General features: G+C 47.4%; 1 long non-coding RNA gene across 2 annotated transcripts in view; it reads right to left on the bottom strand.

The window, feature by feature from the left end:
* The window catches only part of LOC119700972, a 29,593-nt gene that overhangs the window by 15,534 nt on the left and 1,849 nt on the right, over window positions 1–12,210 (bottom strand). Inside the window, exons 1-2 of one of the 2 annotated variants that reach the window (XR_005256962.1) lie at window positions 8,689–9,424; window positions 1,187–1,331 (exon numbers count right to left, since the gene is read on the bottom strand). This is a non-coding gene — a long non-coding RNA (uncharacterized LOC119700972). Of the gene's footprint in view, window positions 1–1,186; window positions 1,332–8,688; window positions 9,425–12,210 lie in introns of those variants that run through there. The other variant, XR_005256961.1, reaches the window with a different exon arrangement.

Below are 12,210 nucleotides of genomic sequence, written 5' to 3'. Positions count from 1 at the left end.
TTTAATGAGGCTCTTTTAAGCTTTACTCTGTGTCCTTCTTCTGTCTGGCTCCTGCCAGTCCATCTCACGGCATTTCTGTGCTGAGGTCACAGCTGCCTTAGCAATATTAAAATATGTGATGCCTGTAGGCCTGAAACGCACGTGATCCTCCCTTAGAACAAGTTTAAATTTTAAACTTGTTGGAATGCGTGATCCGGGTACCCGAACAGCTTCTTCAATAACCTTTCCACAGGAAAATGGAATTAAAAACACCCAGTGGGAACAATTCCACCTCCAACCAATTTGCTTCTGGTCACGAAGCTTGACACTGTGTGACTGGGGCGGGGACCTGGAGCTCCCCAGGGTGAGCAGCCTCCAAAGCCGCGAGTCCCCAGGCCTCTGCCAGGGCTTCATCCACATCCCAGAGAGACACGGGGCCAGTCCCAGGCAAACGGGGCCCCTGCATGGCAGCTGACTGTGAGCACAAGGCCACCTGCAGCCCCAGCACCTGCAGCCCCAGGCACCTGCTCCTCCAGCTGCTCCTGAGGCTAAACGAGCATTCTCCCTGTCATAGTCCCAAAATGCAAAATGCAGCCTTTCCTAGAGGGAAAGGAGGAAAGGGTGGGCTTAGGCTCACACCCTCCACTTGCAGTGCCTGCTGCACCCAGGCCTGGAAACCAATGATCTTTCCCTCTGCTCACCATGCAGTGTCCTGCCAGTGCCACTTTCCATGGCACTCGCTTCTTCTCTTCTCCCTTTGCCAGCTCCAGCTTCTCTGCTGTGTTAGGTAAAAGTTTTCTATCCTCACTTCAGGGTTCTTTGTCATTCACTCCCCACTCATTATCTCTCACAAGGATCCAGGGAAGGACCCGGGCACCCCTGCAGCACCCTGGGACAGCAGCCGACCATTTATTTCCTGTGCTTTGGCACAGAGGAATGCACAGATGGCCCTGGAGCCAGGGCTGAGGCACTAACCCCCTTGGAGGGGACACAATCTCCTGTCACAGGCCTGAGAAGTGACCTGCACAAAGCACCTCCAGCCCTTCCAGGCTAAATAACAGAAGGAAATAAATAACAGGGAAATGAAGGAGAAGAGTGGACAAGCAATAGGCAGATATCTCCTGATTTCTGCAGAAAATGCTACCCCAGTGCCACTGGGCACTGATGGATGAGGGAAGTAGGGCAAAGCAGGAGGTTTTTTCCAAACCTTTGGCAGCCATCCGTTGTCCAGAGCTCGGAATGACACACTTGGGGCAGCTCCTGAGGCTGGGGCTTTCTGAGCCACCCACACAGAAGATGGATCCTCAAACAGCAGGCGCAGGTGACAAGGTGAGGAGCCCAGCACATCATGCCTGAGGAATAAAGGGATCCATCTGGCAGCAGCTCCTTTACACGTGAATTGCTCCCAGTTATGCTAGGAACAGCTTCTAATGAAACATGGATTTAAAGGACCACAGAGAGGAAGAAAATGTGCAAAGGAAATTCCTGATAGAATGGAAATTTGAAAGGAGCACTGGATTCTGCTGTTTCAATTGCAAAGAGAAGGGAGGGTTGGAGGATGGAGGTGACAGTGGAACAGCTTTTGGGGTGTTATTTGGCTGGGACAGCAATCTTCCCATCACATGTCCAGCCTGTCCCAGAGGTCGTTTCCAAGGTTCAGATGAGAAATAGCAGTGGTAGGTGACAGTCTCCTGCTGGCTGCAGAGAAATATGCATTGTGCTGCCTTCCTGCCACAGAAGGGGCCAGGCACGTGTCAGATGGTGGGGAGGGTGTCAGTGAAAAACTGGGGTTTAGGTACTCTGAACTTGAATCCCTCACACAGCCACACTCAGCCCTTTCTCAGTGACAGGAAGTCAATGAACCCGTATCAAGAGCAGGCAAATATTCCCCCCCAGTTTCTTCTGGGTTTTGGCGTGAGAGAGACGTGGATGGCACAGGTGGCCCCAGAGCTGCTGCACACAGACCCGAGGGAGTGTGACACCTTGCTTCGGGCAGTCTCTTGGAGCTCTCCCCACAGCCTGGCTGCTGGAACACACCACGCTTGTCTGGCAGGCACCAGTGCTGTGCTCAGAGGGGGCTCAATAATGCTGAATTTAAAGAGATTGGAAACAGCATTGCTTTCACAAGGACACAAATACTGAATTACTGCATCTCTTTGAATGGGCTGAACTCCGAGTAGTGCTTCACTGACTGACTGATGCTGGAAATCCACAGTTACAAATTACATTCACCAATAAACTCGGCTTAGGTGTGGCACAGAAGTTGTTGCCATTACTGGGGAAATGTTCTCTGCTTTGGCTGTTGTTCCTGGGTGTGCTGCACACCAAACAGTGAACTTCCCACATCGAGCAGCTTCCCTGAAACATCTGCTGCCAGAAAGTTTGTCTGGAACTTGCACTGATGGATGAATTTTTGACAGGTAATTGCAATTCAGATCAGCTGCAGACAGATTTAGTACCCAGAAGCTCCCAGTTTATTAAGATCACCACTGATTTATTCAAGCACCCCCTCTATTTTCACCACCACTCAGAAATGAATCACTTGGCTGTGGTGCTCAGGGCTCATCCAGCTGCTCACAACGTGAAATGCATCAGCTCAGCCCAGCTTTATCTGCCTCTCAGCACTTCTGAAGGAGCCATCACCACAGCACCCAGACACCACCAAACCCGATGTCTGCAATTAGTGTACAGCAAAGGAATCCTGCCCCTTGGATCAGTTACGTGCTTCAGACTCCTCAGGTTTCCAAAGCAATCGGTGCACTGTTCATCACACCCATGAAAGTGATATTTCTGACATGGAAATACAATCCCAGTGCAGCTGCTCTGGGCTGTGCCAGCCTTGGACAAAGGAAACTTGCATTAACCTCCTTAGGTTCCAGACAGAAAGGGCTGATCACACCCAGGCATCTGATTTGAAATCCAGGTGGATTTGAATCATGTTACTGGCACATGGCACTTCACCTGTCCTCAGGGAGGTAAGCAAAGATTCACTGCAGGTACTGTGCTCAGCTCTGGCTGTGCCCAGACACATTTCCAGCAAACCTTTTGGAAAGTCAGACATTCACTTTCTTTGCAACTCCCATCTGTTCCCATAAAGAATTAGTTATGCAGGGACAGCAGCCATGTGACCTCCAGCTAATTTTCTTACACCTTTCCCAGACTAAACAGAGCCAGGGAAGTGTGGGCCATGCTTGGAAAAGAGCCACAGAAGTTTGAGGTGAAATGAGCACGGCAAATGCAGACACTTAAAGCACTTCTACTGGATTTAACCCAGAACTGGCACTGCAGTTGTTTCAGAATGGCCACTGCAGCAGCTCAAGGAGAAGGGCAGAAGGTAACAGATGATCGCATGCCTTGAAAATAACCTCAAACCCCACACCTGCCAGCAGCACCTGCTCTGAGATCCTAGCATTCTCTCCTGCTGTGGGCACAGGCAGACATGCAAAGCTAGGTGGGAGAGAGCAATGGTGCTCCTCTGAGTCCTGTTCCACCTGCCAGGTACTTCCAGCCCCAGGGACTTTCTCAGCCAGATGCAATTCTGTGCATTTACTGTCAAAGCTAAGTGCCATTTGGCTCACGTGGATACAAGTGTCTGCTCCAATTGTTTGTCATTTAAAGTCTGTTTGGGATGCTGCTCTTGCCCTAAGCCATCGAGTGTTCCTTTTATCATTCCATACGCCAGTAAGTGGAATAACTTAAGACAGGAACCCGAAGGCTCCTTTGTCTTCTTTGGAGCAGGCAGCATGGCCTCTTGCTGCAAACATCAATCAGACTTGTTTTAGCAGTGACTCTCAAACTGGTTTAGCTCTTGGCTGGAGGAGCAGTGGCCACACCAACGCTCTCCGTGTGCGTGCCCCGGTGAACGACAGACACATTGATGCCCACAGAAAATCCACGTCACTCCTGCCACCACAGAGCTTTGGGTGCTGCCTTTCCCATGCTGCCTGCCTCCCTCCTGCTGTCCCCACCGTGAATTGAGGTGGCTGGCATTACTCCATCCCAGCACCCATTCCTGGGCCAACTGTGACTCTCACAGGCTCCGTATCCCGGGACTTGGTGTGGCTGTTTGAGCCCCTGGCTCTGGTTCCTTGTGCCTGACCCACCTGCCTGTGCCAGCCCCGTCAGGGGAACACAGCTCTGCAGACTGTGATCACTCCTTACTTTCCTGCACTGAGTAGGAGAGCAGAGCAGGGATGTGATGTCTTTACCAATGTTCATCCTCTCTTGAATTACATGGGCTGCTGCAAAGGAATCATTCTTCTGCCAGGGTTTCCCAGCTATGAACGCTCGTCTATCCTTCAATGATTTTAGATAGAAGATGTGGATTCCCTCTCTCTCTCTTGCTTATAAACGGTGGTTGAAATCTTTAGTAAGCCAATATTTTAAGGAAAGAGGGCCCACAGTGCCTCTGACAAAGCTGATTATAGAACATCAGAATGAGGCTACACCTCTATTAAAAAAGTTTTATGTGGAGTGAAGATTTAGAGTGGTGTTCTGCTGATTCATGAGGAGCAGCTGTGGAAATGCATCTCTGGCAGCCACTCAGGGGTGAAATATGTAGCACATAATGCATTTGTCTGTAAGACAAATACGTGTGTTGGCTGATTAAAAAAGATATATGAACTTCTGCGAATAAAGAAGAGGAAATCATTCTTAGGAGCAAACCAGCTAATTGTAAAACCAACAGGGAACAGAAGGTGTCTGTTGAGTACCTGCAGTTTTTGCTAAACAGGAAACTTTCAGTATTAATTTCCAATGTACTTCATATGCAACTTCAGTATGTAATGACCAGTATGACCTCGGAATATTTGAAATGCACCACCCTGCTGGTTCTAGGCCACCTTCAGGGTGTGTGTGGCACAGCAGGCACAGACAGCTGGGTCAGGGGTTTTGGATGACTTTTTTTTAAGTTACTGTCAGAATACGTCAATCTAAGAAACAATTTCTTCAGCAAGAGCAGTTCAGCTTCAGGCATTCAACAAGTGACACATGAAGCTTTTCAAAACCAGAAGTGCCTCCATGTGTTGATCAGGCAGTGAATGCTGATGGATCAATGTCATCTGCCTGAGAATGCCAGATTTCAGCTTGCCCTCACATGGAAATTATTGCACTTGTACAGATGTGCTGATGTTACACACCTTTTGGAGAAGGAAATAGAAGTGCTAAAAACAGCTTCTCCCTATTTATGTTTAAAAATAAAGGACTCTGTTGCTCTGTCAGGTTCAGCAACTTGAACCAATCAATGCTGTTGGAGAAGAAAATATCAGGATATAAATCATCAAGCTTGTAATCTAAAATTCCTGAGGTCCTTCTGCAAAAACAAGACCAAATTGTGTCATGGGTTCAGGCCCAAACTCCTGAGAGATGAGGGCTTTGAAATCTGTAGATTTCCCTGAGACTTGGTGGTTCCAAACATATTCTCCCAAGTTTCAGCTCTGCTAAAAGGAGATGGTAGATCTGGCTATGTCTTTTAATTCAAAAAGGAAGATGGGGTAATACCTCAGGCCTGAAAGTATTTTGGATTTTTTCCCTGGTTCTGCTGGGTTTAATGGAATGCACAATGTTCAAAGGATGTTCTGCTTTTCATAAATCTTTTTTTTGCATTTTCTCTTCTGTCCCTTTAGAAAAAGGAAGGAGAAGATAAATGGCAAGAGGGAGAGGGAGCATTTGTTGCTTTGTGGTGTACAAAAGAGGGGGGAAAAAGAAGCTGAAAACAGTTGTTACAAATTTCTGTGAAGTAGAAGCAACTAATTTTAACAACCACTATCTAAAACCCTCTATGTTGTTCTCTTTGCTCATCCATACCTCTTTTATCCTGTTAGGATGGGATATAAAACCACGTGGTGCTAACCAACACTACAGAGCAGCAAAGCTGCTGCATTACATTGCAGTCCCTTTCCAGTGAGGAATTCAGAGGGAATTGCAGCCTTCCAGGAAGAGTCCCATGGCAGAGCTGGTAGCAGAGCCTGTCCTGCTGTGTTGGGGGGTCAGTGGGTACTGACCACAAGGAGGTACAAGATGGGACTGTTGGCTGTCCCTCGCCTCTTACACTGCAGGGGACAATGCTCAGCCTGGAGCCAGCCTGGGAAGCTGTGTGAGCACCAGCCCTGCAGCGGGGCAGAGCAATCCCAGGTCAGTGCCAGCTTCTCCCAAGAGCTGCACCAAATCCACGCTCTGAATATCCACGGCCGTGGGACCAGGCACCGTTCTTTCAGCACAGGCAGCCATGAACTGAAGCTGTGCATTATTCTGACCTTTCTCATCCTCTGACATCACACTGTCCCCCTCCACTTGCTCAGCCACGGGCCAGGGTCACCCTTTGAGCTCCACTGCCCTTGGCAGCTCCCCTTAATCTGACCCCCCGTGTCCCTTGTGTAGAGTCCAGACCCAACAATCCTGTTTTCATCCAAAACCACAGCAGAGTCCCCCTGCGCAGCTGCTCACCCATGACTTCATTCAGGGCTGGAACTCGCCTCTCCCTGGCTCTTGGGCCTGAAGGACCCTGAGGATCAAATCCCCTCGGGCAGCGTTCCAGTGGCAGCTGCTGCACCGAGGAGGACAGGACAGGACAGGACAGGGGAGAGGAAAGGGCAGGGCAGGGGAGCACAGAGCAGGACCAAACCCTTCCGTGCACGCTGGTTCCTGCAGCTGATAAGAGAGGTCACAGGAGCAGGCTGCAAATATACAAAGCCCAGGATTTCTCTCATACTGAGAATTTGCTGTTCCCCTGGTAATTCTGCCACAACTTCTCAGCAGTGGGGATTAGAGGCTGGGACTGCCTACCTGCACAAAACCAGCTTTGTTATACAAAATATTTTAGGTCCTTCATTTAATAAAATTTGCTCTCTTGGTTCACCTACTCTGAGAACACTGCATCTGTTCCATGTCCCTTGCTGGCTCCCTCTGGATAATATGAAAATTCAGCAGCAGCAGTTCCCTGTGTCCCACTTAGGGTCTCCTTTCAATAAAAACATTAAAGCTGTGCCAAAACCCTACAGAAACCTGGAATAAGATTTCAGTGGGGTGCTTCATTTTCTGCTACCGTGGGCCCTTGAATCCTGCCAAGCTCCTGGAGCCAGCCACAAGCACTGCCCAGGATGGACAGCCTTGCTCAGTAACTGCATCCTCTTTCCTTCTTCTTCAGCCCTGCAGCGATTGGATGGAATCACCCAGCCCAATTACTGTCCTGCAGGATATCCTGCAGGAATCCCATCAGATAAAGAAATTGTTTTACCACCATAAAACATTAATACAGCCCAAAATATCTGAGCCCAGGGCAGAGGTACCTGCCAGAGCCGTGCCTACACAGACCCAGAGGGCTTTGCTCTGCTGAGGACTCTGCTCTGCTCTGCTGAGGAATAAACACATTTTCAGTTGTATGAGCTGGAAGAGGGAACTGAGGGGAGGAGATGCTGATGCCATGGCCAATATGGATCAAAGCTGAGCTTACCATTTGCATGATTCTCCTTACACAGACAACAAGAATAATTAAAGGAATGAAATACCAAGCTGAGAGGCATTGAGAGAAGGGGGTGGTGTATGAAGGTTTCTGTGCAATTCCAAATACTCCTTGTAATCAGGGCCTAGTAAATAGCTGATTGAAAGCAACAGCTAAAACCTCCCAAACCTTTTGTTATTTACGCCAGAACTAAGCCTGAGGGATCTGCTGTGCAGGTGAAAGATCAGCTCTCAATCTGTTCTACTTCTCTTCCAGAGCTGACAATGTACAGAACACAGCTCTGCAAATCGATGGGGCTGATCCTGTTGCAGGGCTCTCATTAAACTGCACATTAATATAATAAAAAGATGCTGCACCTTTGGTAAAACACAGCATGCTTTTTATGTGACACTTTCATGTGTCACATAAAAAGCATTATTATCACCAGCATTATTTGGAGAACAGTAATTTTTTTTTTTTTTTTTAGGGTAGAGATAGGCTGAGAACAAATCCCTGTGATGTCACTCTCTTAGAAGCTGTCCCTCTGTCAGGTACGGGTAATGCTGGTTAATTTGAGCAGAACAGTTCACAGAGCTCTGATGCTGCCCAGAAAGAACCAGAAAACACAGGTTTAGGGAAGCATTTGGCCAGGCAGAACAAAAATAGCCAAAAGTATTCCATGTAACACCCCCACCCCAATGAGAAATCCAGTGACCTAAACTGCAGAATCACAGGAAGATGCAAAGGAATTCAGAGACAATCAGAGGCAGCTAAACCCATCAGCCCCAGAGGCAGAATCAAACCCAGTAACCTGTCTTCACCACCTCACCAGTGGACTTTGCCATCAGTCCTAAATGGGAAAGATTTAGGAACAGGTTCAAGTTCAACAATTTGCACCACAAGGAAGAAAACATAACCAAGGTTAGCAAAGAACATTTTCAAATCCATAATTCTGTTTTAAATATCACTTCCCTTACAACTCTTACTTTACTGCAAAGTGCATTTTTTCCAAGTGGAAATAAATAATTAAACAGAACTATTCTCACTGAGAAGATGGTTTGCTATCTGTTGAGAAATCTGGGCTATAATTTACAGAAAACAGGCTACCTAATAAAAACTCATTACAAAATAACAGGATTGGAAATGACCGGGACAGGTCATTTCTCACAAGGAAATGATCCATTACTGATTCTAATGATGGTAAAAAATCAATAGTTTTCTTATTTTTGCCTTTCCTAGGCTGACAGATTGAGAACACTTTTCTCTCCCACCTGTGCTTGCAGTCCCCGGCTGATGCTGAGGGAGTTTCCGCATGTCCCTTGGAATTGTTCCCCCTCTGGTGCCAGCAGGCAGCGGTGACGGATGCAGGGACAGCCTGTGCCTGTCCCCAGCTGTCCCCCACAGTCTGAGCGCAGCGCCCACCCAGAGCCATGGAGGCAGCTCAGCGCTCCCCCCTTGGCATTGTCTCTGTGCTCGGTCTCATTGTACACCCGGCAGGAGCAAAGACCTGCCCGGCTATCCACAGCCCACACGCTGCCAGCATTCCTCACTGCCACAGCCAAAAGGCCTCTCCAAACTCCAGAAAGGGTCAGCAGCTGTGGGAAAAGCAAAGGACTCTACCACAGCTGAGAGCATTTCCCGCAGCACTTTAGGCACAGGCAGGGAGGGAGGTGTTTCAGGCTGTTGCCCGTGTTTGCCATGCTGCCAGCTGTGGGAAGGAGTACAACAGGTGACCATGAAGTGCTGTTGGTAGCAGGGACAAACAGAACCAAAGGAGTTCATGTGGTTTTACGTGAAATCTAATAAAAAACCTCAAAGCACAACAAAGCCCAGGTAAATTTACTGCAATTGGAAAGGTTAGAAATATTAGAAGAATTATCTCAAAGGCTAATAGAATCCAGTGATGTCATTTTAGGTGCCTCTCGCAGCTTGTCCTTTAAAACTCAGCAGCACCACAGATTTGGAAGGGCAGGAGGAAGAAAAAGGCCACCTGTGAACCATCTCCTGCTTGCTTCCCATCTCGCTGCTCCCTGTTTTCTCTGCAGTGACCTGGTGAAAGCCATCAGCCTGAAAAGTGAATTCCAGCTTCAGAGTCAGGATTGCACCGGGACAGAATCACAGCTTGGGATTTCAGTTTGCGTCCCAGCCAAGAATGAAGCTTTACAGTCGTGGAAAATAAGAAGGAAAAGGACACAAGATCATGACGAGACAATGAGCACTTCCTTCTCACTATCCACCTGTTCATCAGGCAAGTATTTCTCCTCTAGTAAAAATTAATTCCTGCTAAATCTGCAGGGAGTGCAGTTACACATCACAGATTACAAATAATGCACCACCCCCACTCCACAATGTCACTGAAACCAAGCTGCAACATTTCACATTAATGCCACTTACATAAGCAGTCAACAGCTTATGGCAATGTTAAATCAACGTGAGTCACCAGAAAAAAAAGATGATTTTGTTTCCACCCAGAGGAAAGACTAAGCATATCTTTAGCAGCAGAATCATGAGAATACCTTGACCACCCAGTTTAAATGCAGCCCAAACACCTTTGAGATGCACGGCTGGGCAGGCCAGGGCCAGTGGGAGCAGAACTGCCTGCAGGGGCCTGGGTCACCCCCTGCACACAGGGGAGAGTGAGGGGCTGCACAGCCTCACTGTCTGCAGGAGCTGCTGGACACACTGGGGGTACAGCCACACAAAGGCTCCTGGCACAGCCCAAACACTTCCTGTTCCAATCAGTGTGCCAAACCATCAGTGAACATCTGCAGCATCCCCTTCCTAAGCACTGGCTTGGGGTGGGATCAAGAGGGGACTTCTCTCCCCTGTGCTCCTTTCACTCAGACACGATGTGCTGCAGCTACCAAATGAGGGAGAAAGATCCTCATGGGCAAAATGCCCAGAGCTCGTGAATTACAAAGAATTACATTGGCTTTTGAAGTAGTTAGAGAAGGATAGAAGGAGAAAGATCTTCATATTGAGGGAGTTTGAAATATAAAAATAACCCTGTTCTTCATCATTAGTAACTATTCCCACAGCAGTTTGTGGGGGGCAGGAGAGGGGAGGGAAGCAGAAGGCCCCAGCAGAAGCTGAATGAAGGGTAAGAACTATCAGCTCCTGACCTACTGAGGGATTTGAGGTGAAGCAAGCGTCACTTGCTTCCCTTTCTTGGGCCATTCCACCACTGCTCCAGGTGTTCCTTGTCTTCTCTTCTGTCCTGTCCACAACCACACTGTGATAATACAAAGAGCACCTCGTGCACAAGCATGGTACAGTCCTTATTTCTTCAGATTTTGTTGCATTTATGTTCTGAGAAACAGCCACACATTGCTTCCATGTCTTTTCTTTTATTCTGACAGCTCCTGATTAAAGACAATTCAAACTTCTCCAGGTTGCTCTACAGAGTACTGTGGATGCCCTCATCATCTCCCATGGATTCTGCTGTGGAGTAACAGTGTAAATATGGCACCTCATTTAGAAGAGTCTCCAGCCTGTTTATTCTTCATCTCTTTCTCCTGGGCTTTTAAAGAAAGCGATCACTAGAACATCAAAACACTTGACAAGTGACCAGATACTAAAACATGCCAAGTCCTGATCCAGTTATAATCAGCATAATCCCACAGAAATATTCCCAAAGCTTTTATAACAGTGCCTGAGTTCAAGGTGGAAAGACTTAAACAAAATCCACTGTCTTCAGATGCTAAAACCTACACTATTTGATAAACAGGGATTTAGTTCCAATTAAACAGGCGATTAAAGAAGAAAAAGCTCAGAGAATAATCAGCACTAATTATACCACTGCTGCCGGTGTAATTAATCAGTTTTGTGACCTGCAGAATTGAGATAAGGAGCTACAAGATGTGGAGATGAAAACTCCTGTGCAGAAACTAAGGATCATCGTTATCCAAACTAACACATGAACACTCATTGCTCCTGGGGATGGCTTGTGTTTGGCCCCTTTCTCCTGCCTGCTCTGCTCTCCCACAATCCCTAGTCCATGGAGCTGTGGCCACTTCAAATATCCGCAGTGACCTAAAAGGACAAGGAATATTGACCTACCACTGCCACTCACAGCCCTGCCTGTGCCTCAGAGAACTCCTACTCCAGCCTATTGCTGTTTATGAAGCTGCTTTTCCAGAGCATATAAAGTTCTCTCACACCACGTGCTGGTAAACAATAAAAACAACTTTACAGTGACATGGAAGCCATAAATCATGAGGACAGAAATTCATGGATGCACCTCTATCTAAGGTGCTGCCCTTGAGCCCTCCTGGGAAACATTTCCTGTAAGAACACAGCACACAATAATCTGTGATTTCACATGTTAGCTGCAAAGGGAAGGAATAATGAATCAGTAAATGCTGTTCATCTCAATTGGGTTTCTACATCAGTTTTAAGTTGTCCTGGCCCCGGGTTTAGAAAGTACCTTTAGCACCACTTCAAAGTAGTTTTTGTGATTTAATTTCCTATTTATGCCTTTACTCAGCTGCAAGAGCTGTTTCCAATACATAAAGAGAGCAGCCATGAATCTCCCATCCCAGCTGTAAATTCCTGCAGCAGATACATTTTCAGGGATGCCAAGGCTGGCGCTCGCGGGCTCTTTCTCAATAAATACATCAATGTCTGTCCGAAGCCCCTGCTGGAAATATGGCTTCAATTTTTTTCTTAAAAACACAGATGAATCATTGTTGCCCTTGCCTATTCTTTTCTGTCAAACGCTTCAGATGTGCTGGAGGATGTGTAAAAAGTTTGAGAAGCACTTTGGATACGTGCCTTACCATCCTGTTGTGTAA

Source organism: Motacilla alba, chromosome 4 (assembly GCF_015832195.1).
Source record: "Motacilla alba alba isolate MOTALB_02 chromosome 4, Motacilla_alba_V1.0_pri, whole genome shotgun sequence".
In the NCBI taxonomy this organism is placed as follows: Eukaryota; Metazoa; Chordata; class Aves; order Passeriformes; family Motacillidae; genus Motacilla; species Motacilla alba.
Note: the sequence above shows the minus strand (reverse complement) of the source record. Positions and strands in the feature narration are given on the sequence as shown.